Raw genomic sequence first — 16,382 nt, 5'->3', positions numbered from 1 at the left:
GCTCTCCTGACCTCAACCCTCTTGACTTTCATTTATGGGGGGCATTTGAAAGCTCTTGTCTACGCAACCCCGGTACCAAATGTAGAGACTCTTCGTGCTTGTATTGTGGACGGCTGTGATACAATACGCCATTCTCCAGGGCTGCATCAGGGATTCCATGCGACGGAGGGTGGATGCATGTATCCTCGCTAACGGAGGACATTTTGAACATTTCCTGTAACTAAGTGTTTGAAGTCACGCTGGTACGTTCTGTTGCGGTGTGTTTCCATTCCATGATTAATGTGATTTGAAGAGAAGTAATAAAATGAGCTCTAACATGGAAAGTAAGCGTTTCCGAACACATGTCCACATAACATATTTTCGTTCTTTGTGTGTCAGGAATGTTTCCTGAAACTTTGGCCGTACCTTTTTGTAACACCCTGTATAAGACAGCACCATTTAAAACTGCTATGTTAGTAACACCTGATTTCTCGGCTGTTGATCTCCATGACTACTTTATTATAATATATCCAGAAAAGGTGTAATGCCTTCTTTGATGGCAGGGAGTCGAGAACGAGGAGGCAGAGAATGGAATATGTAAATTACTCTTAACTGGTAATTAGTGTCCCATTTTTCGGAAGCTCTTTATAAAAATCGCATATACACATAATTAGCTACTAAACTTATCTGTAAGATCATAGCGCCCAGAATTGCAGTAGTACGTTGCCCTCATCTGGCACGCGAGAAAGCTGCGATTCGTCTTGGCATGGCTTCTGTGAGTACGTGGACGGGGGAAGATGGGAATAACCTGTTCATGTACAGGTCATGCAAGTCCTCCAGACTATGGAGTGGACTGTGAGCTGTTGGCTGGTGCCGTGAGACAATATTGCGTGTGTGTTGGATAGAGTTCGTATATCGCGAATAATGGCGTCAGTATGTCATCTACACTTTTCTATTTTGCTCATCGACACACTGTAATGAAAGTATGCACAGATATCGCTTTCATGAATGGTTTTTATATTGTTTCTTGGGATGTTGTCGACAAAACTATTTTTACAGTACACACGATGAATACTACGATAAATACAGACTAGTGTTATGGATAGATACATTTCCCATCAGCGTAGCAGCATAAACTAGCTCCAAACCTTGGATACAGCTTTATCTGTAGCCTGAAAGGGGTTAAGGGAAGGGAGGAGGAGGTTGAGAATTTTCTTCAAATTCGAGCGTAGCGTGACACTCGCGAATGCTTGCACGGCACGTGGGATACAATGTGTTTTTCCTGACGTCACGGGAACTTTTTTGGTCGTTAGTACGCCAAGTTAGAGCATGAGCGTGGGAGAGGGCTGAGGCAATGAGAATACACACAAGGCAGCGACAAGCCACACGTTCTGTAGCTACAGCACTGAGTGGTTAAGAAGCCTGAATATTTAACAAGTTTCTGAGTTGCATTCACCCGTCAGATTGGGGAGTCCATCCCGGATCTTCGTGGAGAGGAGGAGGTGGTGTGTCCACTGAGACCTGGACGCCTCGTGATATCGGCAATTTCGAGTTTATCAGGCGAAATCTAGAATTTTAGAACAGCTTAGCTGGTGAAACTCCCTGGCAGATTAAAACTGTGTGCCGGACCGAGACTCGAACTCGGGACCTTTGCCTTTCGCGGGCAAGCGCTCTACCAACTGAGCTACCCAAGCACGACTCACGACCCGACCCGAAATCGTTGCGGCACAAACCAGCAGCCGTGCGTCCTCTAATGTGCGCATTGCTGTTCCTCTTTACCTCTCGCGCTCACTTCATTGACTGTTTTAAAACTATGGGCAATGAATTTGTAATTAAATACTAATTTAATTGCCTATTCAAATTCACTTATTTACATATTGATTACAAACTAGTCTAGGGAAGTTAGTTATAAATATGTAATTTAGTCTCATTAGTACGCGTCAAGTTGCGTGGTAACGAATCAAAATGTTCGCTTCACTACGGCAGGGACCAGTCGTGTCAGTGGTCTGAATATTTACCTTGGCTAGCGGGTTAAAGCCACGTTGGCCGACCGTTATGAAAAAGTTTTTTTCAGAAACACAGCGGTGCACACAGTTGCTCCAGCAGTTATGGTAGCGAAGTGTGATCGCGTGCATCGCTAGGACCTGGAGGCTGTGGACTGCTGCACGGACGTGTTTTCGCGACACCGCACTCTTAAGAAGACAAAAAAAGTTTACTTCATTAAACACTCAATTCCCCAGGAAATTCAGTAGCGTAAGGGAACACAGAAAAAAAAATGTCTCTGAGCACTATGGGACTCAACATCTGAGGTCATGTTAGAACTACTTGAACCTAACTAACCTAAGGACATCACACACTTCCATGCCCGAGGCAGGATTCGAACCTGCGACCGTAGCAGTCACGCGGTTCCGGACTGAAGTGCCTAGAACCGCACGGCCACCGCGGCCGGCAAGGGAACACACATTGCTCCCTAGAGAGGATACAGCACAAAGGCAGTCATAAAGTGTTAATTATCACTTCCAAAAAATTCAGCTGTACATGAAATTTGATGTTGGTGTTAACCCTTCTCTACATGTTCACTATTAACTGCCACACATTATTTTCTAACGATGGATGACTTGACGGACACTTTGGTTGAATAAGTCTGCATTTTGGCAGTTCAGGAATGGTTGCACCTCGAAAATCACCTCGTTGTTATCATTCTGGAATTGCCTGCGACGCAGTGGATAATTCGGGGAAAGAGGAAGTAGTCACAGGGTGATCTGTCGGAATAATACGGAGAGTGAGGCGTAATTTGATGGCCCAAAGAAACAGCATGTGTAAATGCCCTGTGCAGAATGAGCTGGGGTGTTGTCGTGGAGCAAAACGCCTTGTTGGGCAGCTTCTAGCGATGCTTCATCTCGACAGTCTACCGAACTTCTTCACGAGATATCGGTGGAACAGAGTGGTTATAATTAAACTTTAGGTACTTGAGACAGTGTAGGCGGAAAACTATTTACCGTGTGGGGGCCAAATTTGCCGCTTCTTGAAACTTTCTAAGTAGGCTTTCGTGATAAATCTTACTTTTATGAGGGGTGATCAAAAAATTTACGTTCGAAAGCCGTACTGACCAGAGTGGTATGCAAATGAGGTAAAATCGCAGTGAACATTGTGGCAATCATCCTATCGACGCACCAGTTTCAAGATACCCGTTTGGTAAAACTCCGTGTCCTGCTGCGTGAAGAAGTCCGTAACTGTTTGCTGCACACCCTCTTCCGACAGGACACGTCGACCCTTCAAGGCCTTTTTTAAGGAATCGAAGGCGTGCTAATCGTTTGGGGAGAGATCAGGACTGTTGGGTGGGTGCTCGAGGGTCTCCCACTTAAGTTGGCTTAACTTCTGCGTTACCAAATTTGCGATATGGGGACGTGCGTCATCAAGAGGCAGCAAGGAACTTTGCGCACCGTCCCACAACGGTGGTTTCCGACAGACATGCTGCCCCACACACACTTTTCATTCTCCGATGGATGTCTACCGGTTTTTGTCCTTCGGCAACCAAGAAAAGAATAACAACATGTTGGTCCTGTTTGGACGCATTTAGTAATAACGTTACCATAGTTCACGTTTAGGCATTTGTCGCACACATGTCAGAAAGACACGAATGCCACACTAATGCCTTGCCTACATGTCGGTGCATCGGAGTCGCGAGCCGGCCATGGTGGCCGAGCGGTTCTAGGCGCTTCAGGCCGGAACCGCGCGAATGCTACGGTCACAGGTTCGAATCCTGCCTCGGGCATGGATGTGTGTGATGTCCTTAGGTTAGTTAGGTTTAAGTGGTTCTAAGTTCTAGGGGACTGATGACTTCAGATGTTAAGTCCAATAGTGCTCAGAGCCATTTGAACCATTTTTCGGAGTCGCGCTGCGTTACATACACGCTACAGCAACGCCCACAAATTTTTTGATCACCCGTTATATTCCCATGGCGCTCTCCCCTGGGTCAAACGAGCCTGTCAACATTCGAGCTGCCTTTTCTTGTACACGTGAATATCCCCAGTTGCATCTTCTTGGTACGGGTCCCATACATCTGAGGCATGTTGTATGATGAATCACACGAGTGTTTCGTAAGCACTATTGTTTGTAGGCTGACAGCATTTTTCCAGATTCTATCACTGTACCGAAGCCTGTCACCTGGGTCGCGTCGAGGTGTGGGTTACTACAAATCGAGCGGACGCTAGTACTGGAGTAGAACGACGAACGAAATCGGCCATGTCCTGTTCAAAGGAACCACACTGGCGTTTGTCTTACGCGATTTAGGGAAACCACAGGAAATGTTAATTCGGAGTACTGGACGGAAATGTGGGCTACCGTCCTTCCGTAAGTTCGTGCAGCGTGTTAGCTACTGCGTCACCTTTCTCGGTATGTGTTATTGCAACCTAAAGGCGTCCTTTCACGGGACGTGAAAGCGTTCGTGACGAAGAACTGGCCGTATTTAGTAAAGTCACAGTGTAGAATTTTACGTTCCACTTCATTGTGCAGCCTGAATGTCAATTCGGCGTAGGAAACGCCATATTGGTTTACTTACTCCGTGTTTGTGACTTCTACGAGGACGAGCTGAAATGTAATGCCTCCGAAATTCTTATTCTGTTCTCAAGATCGGCTGAGGTATTAAAAGTCATGGGTCGACTTTCCCACTTCGCTGAGTAAAGTTGCAATGTCCGAATTGTTGCATGAAATATGGCGATGCGCAAATTAACTACATCGGTGTACTGCGAGGCCTTCAGAAAACAGAAAGCACGAATCCTAAGAGTCCGTCAACACGTAGAGCACCCATCCATTCAGCATAACGCCAGACACACACGAGCGCTGCAACATCTCCAACACTCCGACGCCTTGGATTCACTATCAACAATCGTCCTTCATACAGTCGCGGCTTGTCTCTGCCCGATTTTCATCTGTTTCCAAAACTTAAAGTACACCTTCGAGGACTTCACTTTGATAGTGATGGTTCAAATGGCTCTGAGCACTATGCGACTTAACTTCTGAGGTCATCTGTCCCCTAGAACTTAGAACTAATTAAACCTAACTAACCTAAGGACATCACACACATCCATGCCCGAGGCAGGATTCGAACCTGCGACCGTAGCTGTCCCGTGGTTCCGGACTGAGCGCCTGGAACCGCTAGACCACCGCGGCCGGCTTTGATAGTGATGAAGCGGTGCAAGCAGAGGTGAGGTTTTGGCTCCGTCAACAAAGACAAACATTCCTCAGTGACAGTGTCAACAAATTGGTGTTCGTTGCCAGGGTGACCATGTTGAGAAATAAATATGTAGACATGAAGAATAAAGGTATAGAATGTTAATAACATTTATTTTATTTAATATTGTTTAGTCGTTTTCACACAAAAATTCGGAGGCATTGCTTTTTAGCACCCCATCGTATGTTATAACGTATGTGCTATGAACATAAGCTGTTTCGAAACAGTGCCGCGCGGGGTAGTAGCGTGGTCTAATGGCGCCTTGTCACGGTTCGCGCGGTTCCCCCGTCGGAGGTTCGACTCCCCCCTCGGGCCTGAGTCTCTCTCTCTCTCTCTCTCTCTCTCTCTCTCTCTCCCCGTGTGTGTGTGTGTGTGTGTGTGTGTGTGTGTGTGTGTGTGTGTTGTGTTGTCCTTAGCATAAGTTAGTTTAAGTCAGATTAAGTAGTGTGTAAGCCTAGAGACGGGTGCCCTCAGCAGGTTGGTCTCATACTCGTTAATTTAACAGACGTATGATTTGCAATACTCGATGTTATTTATTGCAAACAAGAGCGCTCTTTCCTCCAGGAGAGAGTTTGTGCGATTTTGTGAATGTGCCAGGGATTAAAAAAAAAAAAAAAAGGCACTGAGCACTATGGGAGGTAACTTCTGAGGTCATCAGTCCCCTAGAACTTAGAACTACTTAAATCTAACTAACCTAAGGACATCACACACATCCATGCCCGAGGCAAGATTCGAACCTGCGACCGTAGCGGTCGTGCGGTTCCAGATTGTAGCGCCTAGAACCACTAGGCCACCCCGTCCGGCCAGGAATATGGACCAATGAATTACAACGTTGCAGCGTATGTCACTAGCGATTCTCTTTTCCTTCGACGATCGCCAACGGAGTTAACGCAGCTATTTCAAGCGCGTTACTTTCGTAAACAAGCAGTGTGATCTTCGCTACAGATACAGTTGACAAGTGCCGCTGGACAGCACTGCAGTCGCAAATCAAGATGAGCAGCACGTTTCTTAGCTGTAGCAAGTCGTTTCAGAGCGTGCTGCAACCACTACGGATACCACATCTAGAGTGCTTCGCGATGAGGAGCGCGTCCCGTGTGAGGAAGGCTTTAGGCACTAAATGCCGTCAGGTGAGAAAGTGTGGAAGGTATTTCCCCGGCGACCGCCCGTCTAGCGTGGTCGGAATGGCCTTTGGTTGACGCACTGAAGGGGGACCGCTACTCGGAACATCCGAACTCGTGTCGAAAGGCAGGCAGCGTGAGCCCGGGCGGCTAATCTGATGGAAGCGTGCCATTTAAAGCCCCTAATGTGGCGCTTTAGAAAGGGAAAGCTGGCCGCTCGCCGCGGGCCGAGCCTGAAGAAACTGTTTCCGTGGAATCTGCCGCGGGCCGCAGCAGGTAGCCGTAATAGCCGGCCGCCTAAAGGCCACCTACCAACCGTTCTCTGCACCGGCAATTCAGAGCTCGAGCGCTCCGCCGGGACAAGTTTGTCGGACAAAGCCGACACCGCTACCCACTTTAATACTCATAGACAGTAACAGTAGCGATCCTTACGAGACAAGCTGGTATACGACGGTTCAGAGTCAGTAATTTCGTGCTAACTGCGTGTATTCTAACCAATAAACACGCGAGCGAAAGCGATAGATACGATGCTTCACCAGTTTACATTCCAAATACGTCCGCCTCCGTAGTTAAACGGAGGAGTCGGGTTCAATTACCGGTACTGAGAAGTATTTTTTCCTTGATGGGAGGACTGGAACGAGGTGCGCTCAGCCTCGTGATGCCAATTGAGGAGTTGCTTGATTGAGAAGAGGCGATTCAAGGTCTGGAAAGAAGACAATGGCAGGGATCGCGGTGTCCTGTCTCTATGCCCCGCGATGCATGCGTTTGGTATGATGCCCCACTGCTGACTGTTAAAGGTCCGAGCATACGGTTTAGGTTCCCTGATATGTGAGAGGTTCGAAGAATTCTTATGTAATAGAACCCAGTACGTTGTCCTCGACGGCCAGTGTTCAGAGAGAAGGGTGTCGCCAGGAGAGCACCAGGGAAGTGTGATAGGACCACCCTTATTCTCTATATACGTAAATGATCTGACAGACAGGTTGAGCAACAAATTACTGATGTTTTCTGATCACGCTGTGGTGTACGGTACGGTGTCGCCGTTGAGTGATTGGGAGTACACAAGATGACTTACAAGGAGAGGTCCCCAGTTGTGGGATCAACTTTTTCAAACCAAATATTCGGAGGTGTAGGTTAAGATCCTAGATATCACACACTGCAGCCATTCACCCTGGTGGACCGTCGTTTGCGAGTAATTGACGAAAAAAATTTGGAATTTTGCGTAATGCACAATAAAATTAAAAAAGTCGAGTTCCAAGATCTAGCTGCGTTGTATAATCAATCGATAGGATAACAGTGACACGTGCAATAGGTTGTGGGATCGAATCTCGCCAGGTGTAGTAAATTTTTTTCATTTTTAAATCGTTGTCGAAATGACTTTGATCATTATTTCTATTCAGTTAATTGGTTTAAACGTAATTTTTTATTTCTATTCCTTTGTCATATTATCTGAATCACCATATGAACTCTTTTCATTTGCTTCATTTTTTCTTCATATCATTCATTTTCCAATCGTAATTTCTGTGAATATTAATTTAATTATATTTATTTGTTACAATATTCAATTATTTGAAAATTCCGGGCTATCAGGAAACGCAAAATACCAAATAATCTATTTTATTGACTGTGCAGTGGTGTGAAAAATGTATTTTTCATTACCAGACATGCAACTTTTGTATGGTTATCGCTTGCAAAGATTTAAAACATAACCTAAATACCTATAGCACTATGTACAAAATAACGCACATGATGATTTAAATGATAGAAAGCATAACGAAATTCAAACAAAATGAGAAATAGATATAATGAATGCAATAATGTGGACTAAAAGTCAGAGTGACAAAGCAAAAGAAATTAAATGGAAATTAATACATAAAATTAATTAAAAACCAACGAACAAAGATTTCAAGTGGAAAAAGAATAATAGGAAGAAAAATGACAACAAATGAAGAAGCTGATGTTATGATTAAAATGATGTGACAAAGGAATAGCAACAATAAATTACGTTTAAATCAATTAAATGGCTAAAAATGCTGATCAAAGTCATTTCGATAAAGATTTTAAAATAAAAGAAATTACTTCTCTGCGCGAGATTCGAACCCAGAGCCTCCAGTTGACGACGTTACCATACTATTAATTACACCACTCAATTACACCAGTCTACTGATGCAACGATTTAAACGCTATTGAGAGTTACACAAAATTCCGAAATTTTTTTTTTTCGTCAGTTAGTCGCGAATGAGATCCTACTTGGATGAATGGCTGCAATGTGTGTTACCTAGGCTCTTAATCTGCACAACCGTATAGATGGTTTCAAAAAAATCAATCACATCGCTGGGGGCCTCTCCTTTTTAGACAGGGTTTATAGTTGGTGTGCTGAATAGCAGCTTGCTCTAAATGTAGAAATATGTAATTTAATTGGGACGTGTAGGAAAAACAATCATGTAACGTTTGAATACAACATTAGTAGGGTGGAGCTTGACACAGTCACATCTATTAAATATCTAGGCGTAATGTTACAAAGCGATGTGGAATGGAATGAGCAAGTCTGGTTGGTAGTAAGGAAGGCTATTACTCGACTTCTGTTTATTGAGAGAATTTTGGGTAAGTGTAGCTTATCCATAAAGTAGACGGTGTATGGAACACTAGTGTGACCCATTCTTGAGTACTGTTCGAATGTTTTCGATTCCCACCAGGTCGGATTAAAGGAAGCCATTGAAGCAATTCAGACGCGTGCTGCTAGATTTATTACCGGTTGATCAGCACGCAGGTATTACAGAGGTAGTTCGTAAATTCAAGTGGCTATCCTTGCAGGGAGAGCGACGCTCTTTTCGCGAGGTACTATTGCAAATTGTAGAGAACTGATATTTGAGGCCGACTGCAAAAAGATTCTCCTGCTATAATGATACTTTTCACCTAAGGATAAGGTGCGAGAAGTTAGGACTCCAACGGAGGCTTATAGACAGCTGTTTTCCCCTCCCTCTATTTGCGAATGGAACATGAAGTGAAATGACTGTTAGGGGTACATGTTTCCCTCCGCCATGACTCGTACGGTGGCTTGCGGAGTATTTGAGTAGATGCCGCATCCAAATGGCAGGGGACCCACGGCAACCGGGCAGCTCTACGTGGGGCTGATCGCAGATTTATTTTCAAATGATACAACACAGCAATCAGTCGTCCTTTTCATTCAAGTTTTATTAGGCAAATCTAGATTTCGGCTAATGCCTAGCCATTATCAATGCACTATGTCATGGTATCAATACATGTCCTAGTACGTCAGTCCCCTATTGTTCGGGCTTCTGTCACAGTTCGTTTATTTGTTTTTGTACTCACCGCATAGAATTCAGGGGTGTATGGTCTTGTGGATCGGCCACTCTCGACAGAGCGAGGTGCCGCAGTGGTAAAACATTGGACTCATTTTCGGGAGGGTTTCAAGATCCCTTTCCACCATCCAGATTCAGGTGTTCCGTGACGTCCCTAAATCACTTGAGAAGAATGCCGGGATGGTTCCCTTCAAAGAGTAAGGCCGATTTCTTTCCTCACTCCGAGCTTGTGCTTCGCCTATAATGACCTCGTCGAGGACGGGAAGTCAAACCGTAATCTTCCTTCTACGTTTATTCATTCCTGCGTCTTGTACAACGGACTACAGACGTTCACGGTGAATGACACAACACGATTCGGCGGCACCTAATTCGCGTTTTCTGCCGTACAAGCATTTTTCGTTATTCTTTTCAAAATCATATTCGATTAGGACTCTCAAAGATTATACAATCCACCAAGGCGAAAGAAGTTATTAATAGCGCAAAACAAACCAGCATCATTGCTTAAAACCTTAACCTAATGTTTACGGTTATGTATACCCGTTTTCTTCCGTGCCGTGAATAGGCTTAATGTTATCCCAGTCTAAATTATACTGTAGCCTCATGTTACGTAGACAGTTCTAATATCTCACAAGCGATTTAGGATATCTAAACAAGGAGCTGTTCAAAATAAAAAAAATGTACATCTTATAAATTTAAGTATGCCGCCGCAAGTTTCTGTCTGTAGGTGAAGACTAATCTGGGAATCTACTGGAGGAATTTTGATACGGTTTTCATTAACAGATAGAGCGATTCACGAGGAAGGTTTGTGTGTATAATTTATAACCGCTATGCCAGACGAGTTTTCCAGCCGTAGATATTTACAAGGGGCCCATCAGACATGTTAATCACAGATTTTAATATGTTGTAGAGGGAGCTGTCTTGAGTACTTGGTAAGCGGCCTTTCATGCGACGGTCGCTACTTTCCGAAAAAATCGATCTTAAGGTTTTATGGATACTCGTAACGTTAACACAGCGAGCGTAGGGCAGCGGATTGGGTTCTCGGCTACCACGCTGGCTGTATCGGTTCATACCCTGCCAGAGTGCCTTTTTTACAATTTGATCGTACAGAATACAATTAAATAGTATTTGTCATGAAAATTTATTCAAAAGTTGTCATTTTCATCGCAGTGATTTCATTACTAAATCAATCATTACACCACTCTTTTTTCAGACATGTATGCCGTCTGTGATTCGTAATCAAAATCCCAAATATTTGGATAGCTCCAAAGAGTTCGCAATGATGGACGAAGTACGTGGAAGAATTCCAGATACAGACGAAAGTACTCGCCCCTTGTTTTGACCTCGATTATATAATTAATACCGATGAAACCACCTGTCAGTACCAATCGACGTACAATATCTCCTTTGCAGAACAAGGAGCGAAACCCGATGTGAACAATATTAGTCATCTCATCACATCGCTGTATAATACTCGTATAACTGCGTCAGGACAGACGGTCCCGTACGTTTTCACATTTATTTAAGAACCTTCCGTGAAATCTGGTCGGATTGTTCAAAAAAGGAGTTGACGACTTGACTAATAAACTGAAAATTTAATTGTGTCCTGCACTAACTTTGGAAAGTTGAGGAAAGTGCTACTCGGAGAGATTGTAAAATACGTCATTCTTCTGTACGTCGAACAAGAAAAATTTCTTTACATGACTCATTCGAACGGAGAGAAGACTGATCAGACACTTTATGATCAAATCTTTATAGACTAAAGACAAGCACGCACATGCATCGTAAAAGCTATCCCACCCAAGTATACTCCACTTTGTCAGTCCTGTGAGGTTCACTTTTAGTGGAAGGCTAAAATTTTCACGAAAGAAATTCAAAATGCTCACGACTTGCTGAAGACTAACAGAGAAATCGCTTCGAGAGAAGATTCCATTAAAATTCATTCTTTAATTCTGCATCGATTTAGTGTACCTGCTTTCACAGCAATGATCTAATATGCGTGGTTCGCATCGGAGTTGATAGAAGAAAGAACAATCTTTTTGAATCGACACGAACTGTGTTTTCAGGTACCGCTTCTGAAAAATCCGTATGTCTGCAATGCAGTAGCTTTCATTAAATGTGCGTGGTGGTCTGACAATTTGTGTTTCGGTTTCTTCTGTGACAAATACCATCCGGAATTCTGTTCTAGTACAGCTAGCGATGCAAGCGATAGAGGGTATGACGAGTCTGTAATCCATTCTGTAACAAACGGAATACGGTACACCTTTGAAAAAAGTTTGCTGTACTAATTGATTTATTAATGAAATTACTGTGGTGAAAATGAAAACTTTGAATAGTTTTTCATGACATGTACATGTTGTCGCATGAAAAACTGCTATCCAGGCACTCAGGACAGACCTAAGACTCATCAAAAGCCAGTTCTTATTAGTGTAGCCCGTGTGCAGCTGTGGCGGCTGGCTAGCTCTAAATAATAGAAGGTGTTCCGGTTTCAAAAACATTCATTCGACTTCACAAGTCTAAACCTTCTACACAAATGAAAGTAGAAATTTGGGAAGCAATTTTAACCTAGTAAAATTTTATCTTGGCGCCAGTTGTAAATTGACGTGGTTGACTATAGGGGTTAGTACGCTGGCTCTCAAGTTCTTCTGGAATCTCGCCTCCAAGATCGCGAGATCCCACGCTGTATTTATGTTTTTTGTGGGGGGTTCTGAGTCTCCATCTATGTGCCTACCCTTAAAATACCTTTGCGTCAACTGCAAATCCTCATAGCAACAGTGGTGAATGCAGTAACTCAAGACATGTTTGCAGAACTAGGGGACGAGTTTGTCTATAGTCTGGATGTTTGTCGTGCATCCGGTGGAAGGGCAAAATGAATATCTGTGAAAGGTAAACAAAGATTTGTGATCCTAAACTTACCTGTAAAACCAACCCCAAGGTTGTACCTGGTGGCTATAACTGAAGTGTAGCTACTCGCGGAGGTTTAGTGTGGACTGCCATCATCGTATGGCAGCGTAACTTGATGGAAAGTTGGTAGATATTCTAACCGATTTACGCTGCAAGAAATTAGTTCCAGTTTTGGGCACCAGGTGCACATCTGGCGCTGTGAATGCAAGAAAGACGTATATAAGAACGGAGCGTGAGCAGAAAATGTTAAACAAATGAGAAAGGCGTAATGTTGATTTTATTATTAACCGCCGCTTACACAATTTGTTCAGTATGAGCACCAGAAACGTCAGTGAGATGCTACATCCGTAAAACGACGTGATCTGCAGTTACTCGTAGCAGTTCCGGTGGAATAAGAGCAATGTTTTCCTGTGTACTGGCCTTCAGATGAGGTAGGGACCGAAAATGTTCCTGGTAAACGTGTTCTTTTACGTATCTTTTAGGTATTAGATGTGGATTCAGATCAGGTAATTTGCAGGCCATGCTTCTGGAAAACATCTGAAGATAGCACGTTCGTAGAAGGTCGCATTAATCCGATATTTCATTGGGCGAGCGGTATGAGGTACCATACGTCTCGGTACACCCGACAGGCCCTCTGCGTGTATTATCTTCATAGAAGAACGGACCGAAAATAAGGTGCTTGTAAATACACACCACAGTCACATACGGCGACTGTAATGGCTCTTGTAAGAAAATGAAACGCTTACAGCCGTTCTTATGATAATATTTATTGTGTACATATCATTTTCGGCCCTTCTGTGCGTCATCTTCAGGCCTTAGTTGACGTTGAAATGGTTATCACGATCCATATATACGCTGTATCAGTCGCCAATATATCTGGTTTACGCAGACTGTCTGTAACTCTGATGTTAGCACTCCAACCATCAGCTGCCTACCCAACAGTATCCCAAATTCGGAAGCTCTGTGTATTCACCGGACCCTTCAATGTAAAACGTGCCTCGTGACTCCATAGAATATTATCCGGTCACATGTTATCAACTTCGATCGGTGCCAGAAACCGAAGAGCTAATTCATATTGTTACTGCGGATCATGAAGTTTCGTTGCTGCACCGTCTCGATCTTACACGGGTACCAATGTAAAGCACAACGCAAAGCCGGCCGCGGTGGCCATGCGGTTCTAAGCGCTCAGTCCGGAACCGCGTGACTGATACGGTCGCAAGTTCGAATCCTGCCTCGGCCATGGATGTGTGTGATGTCCTTAGGTTAGTTAGGTTTAAGTAGTTCTAAGTTCTAAGGGACTGATAGTGCTCAGAGCCATTTGAACCATTTTTACACCGCAAAATTTTCCGTAGAGTTGACCATGGGATAGACAATTCTGGTAATACGAGGACCAACATTACTCGGGACCCGTGTTGCATGGTCAGTTACAGTAATGGCCACTTCGTCTAAAACTTCCACCTGGACAAGATGCCTTCCTCTTCCAGGTGACGCTCCAAGCTCAGCCGTGTTTTCGAATTTCATTGTCATTTTCTTTAAACCATTTAATGACATCGAACCTCTATTCAGACCTCTCAGTCAGCGGTACGTGACTGTAGTTACTGCCGTTCACATAAAACAGTTTCACTAACAACGTACGGTTTTTCTTCTCGATAGCCATACTATTCAGTCACGTTACGGTTTGTCAAATGACAATGTGAATGTCATACCGCCACAAAAATTGTGTTCAGCGCAAGATTTGCTTCTGGAGGCCAGAACTGGAACTAATTGTTTTTTCAGTGTAAATAGGTTCCTCATTAGTGCATTCGCATACCTACCAAGATTCGCTGCCATACGATACTTAAAGCCCACACTGAACCTCTGCACTTTAATTACAACCATTCGGTACACGCATTTAAAAGAAAAGATATACCTCTGGCAAATCCAATGGCTATTTTGAAAAAAAAAAAAAAAAAGTAGTCCCATGCACATGTTAAAATGCACTCCAAATTTCTATCTTCATTGGTTTAGACGATATGTTCTTCTGAAATCGGATGAATGTTTTTGAAACACCGTCTATAGCGGAATGAACAAGAACAATGAATGTCCAGAAAACCGGAAGAAAAATCGACAATTTAATATTAAAAAGGAGAACACCTCCTAATGTTCTGCAAAATCATGTTTATTTTGTCACAAACTGGCTTTCGACTTCTCAGGCCGTCTTCAGGTGACAGAACATAAAGGAAGTGTTTTCCTTTTTAATGTTACTATCATATTCTCCCAAGCACCGTCGGAAAATTCAGTTAACGTTACATCATTGACGATTTCATTCGACAATTTAAAAATCCATACCATCTGTATTCTGTTGTTAAAATGATTTGTTTGCCCCCATCGTTCCAAATAGAGTAAGCTTGATTTGCGCAACGGCGGTTACTAAGGGCTGGCCGGTGTGGCCGAGAGGTTCTAGGCATTTCAGTTCGCGACCGCTACGGTCGCAGGTCCGAATCCTGCCTCGGACATGGATGTGTGTGATGTCCTTAGGTTAGTTATGTTTAAGTAGTTCTAAGTTCTAGGGGACTGATGACCTCAGATGTCAAGCTTCGCTATTTGTTAGAACTTGAGTGATGTAGCTGTTGAGCTGGCGTCACAGTTAAACTTTGTCTTCGAGCACCGAAGGTGTTGAACGGTGTAGTTCTCGGCATCGGTTTATACTGCTAAAAGTAATAAATAGTATTATCATATTAGTATTAACACTTAAATAGTCTAATGTAGATTGTATTGTAATAATAAAATTTCGCTCATTCAAGTCGGTTTCTGTTTCCGGCATGCTCTAATGTGCAATGTCAGTCAAGTAGTATGGGCCATGCCTATGCCGGGTGGGTGGTACGGCCCATATTGTTGTGACTTGGCAAGACAGCCAAGTCACTATGAAAGGAAGCCGACAGGCACGCGATTAAGCTCACGCAGACTGGCGCGAGGTCTGGAACAGTTAAGGGAATTAATAGTAGCAAATAAAGTACGTAGTTGATGTAATACTTAACTTTAATCCATAATTGGAGAACATCGCTCTTGACGGTACATGTTTTATAATTTCAATATTAACTGGTAATGGCGCCTTGCTAGGTCGTAGCAAATGACGTAGCTGAAGGCTATGCTAACTATCGTCTCGGCAATTGAGAGCGTATTTGTCAGTGTAGCATCGCTAGCAAAGTCGGCTGTGCAACTGGGGCGAGTGCTAGGACGTCTCTCTAGACCTGCCGTCTGGTGGCGCTCGGTCTGCAATCACTGACAGTGGCGACACGCGTGTCCGACGTATACTAACGGACCGCGGCCGATTTAAAGGCTACCACCTAGCAAGTGTGGTGTCTGGCGGTGACACCACACATATAAATACTCTTTTTTTATTTTTGTTTTTAGAGCACGGCGAAAAGTTGAAGAAGTGGCCTGCTATTGAGTGTCGAAGGGAGCGGGCCCTGTCTGCAATGGAACAAGCGGCTTCATGAGTTTGGAAAGGCGATTTCACCGAGAGAGGCTCCTTCCGATCGTTTTAATGTTCCTGAAGCTACACTCCAAAGGAGATTAAAATCATTGTAGGGAATCAGCCGACATTTATGACGCCTCGGATGTGGTTTTTCAAACAAAAATATGATGAAAATTACGGAGAAATGCTGGCAGCATACATGAGGGATTTAGATTCCACGTTAATGCCGCTAATTAACACTATGTTTCAAAAGTTAGCTTTCGATTTGGCAGAAACTTTAAAACTGCCTCAAAGATTTGACAGAACTGTCAGCTAAAGATTTCTGTCAAAACTTTATGAAGAAACACAGAACTGTCTTACAGAAAATCTTAGCC

General features: G+C 43.7%; 1 non-coding gene across 1 annotated transcript; it reads right to left on the bottom strand.

The window, feature by feature from the left end:
- Window positions 1–1,599: 1,599 nt before the first annotated feature.
- On the bottom strand, window positions 1,600–1,674 carry Trnas-cga. The gene has a single exon. It is a non-coding gene; the product is annotated as a tRNA-Ser (tRNA).
- Window positions 1,675–16,382: the final 14,708 nt, after the last annotated feature.

This window comes from Schistocerca piceifrons, chromosome X (assembly GCF_021461385.2).
Source record: "Schistocerca piceifrons isolate TAMUIC-IGC-003096 chromosome X, iqSchPice1.1, whole genome shotgun sequence".
Taxonomy (NCBI): domain Eukaryota; kingdom Metazoa; phylum Arthropoda; class Insecta; order Orthoptera; family Acrididae; genus Schistocerca; species Schistocerca piceifrons.
This window is presented reverse-complemented; position numbering and strand designations above follow the sequence as displayed.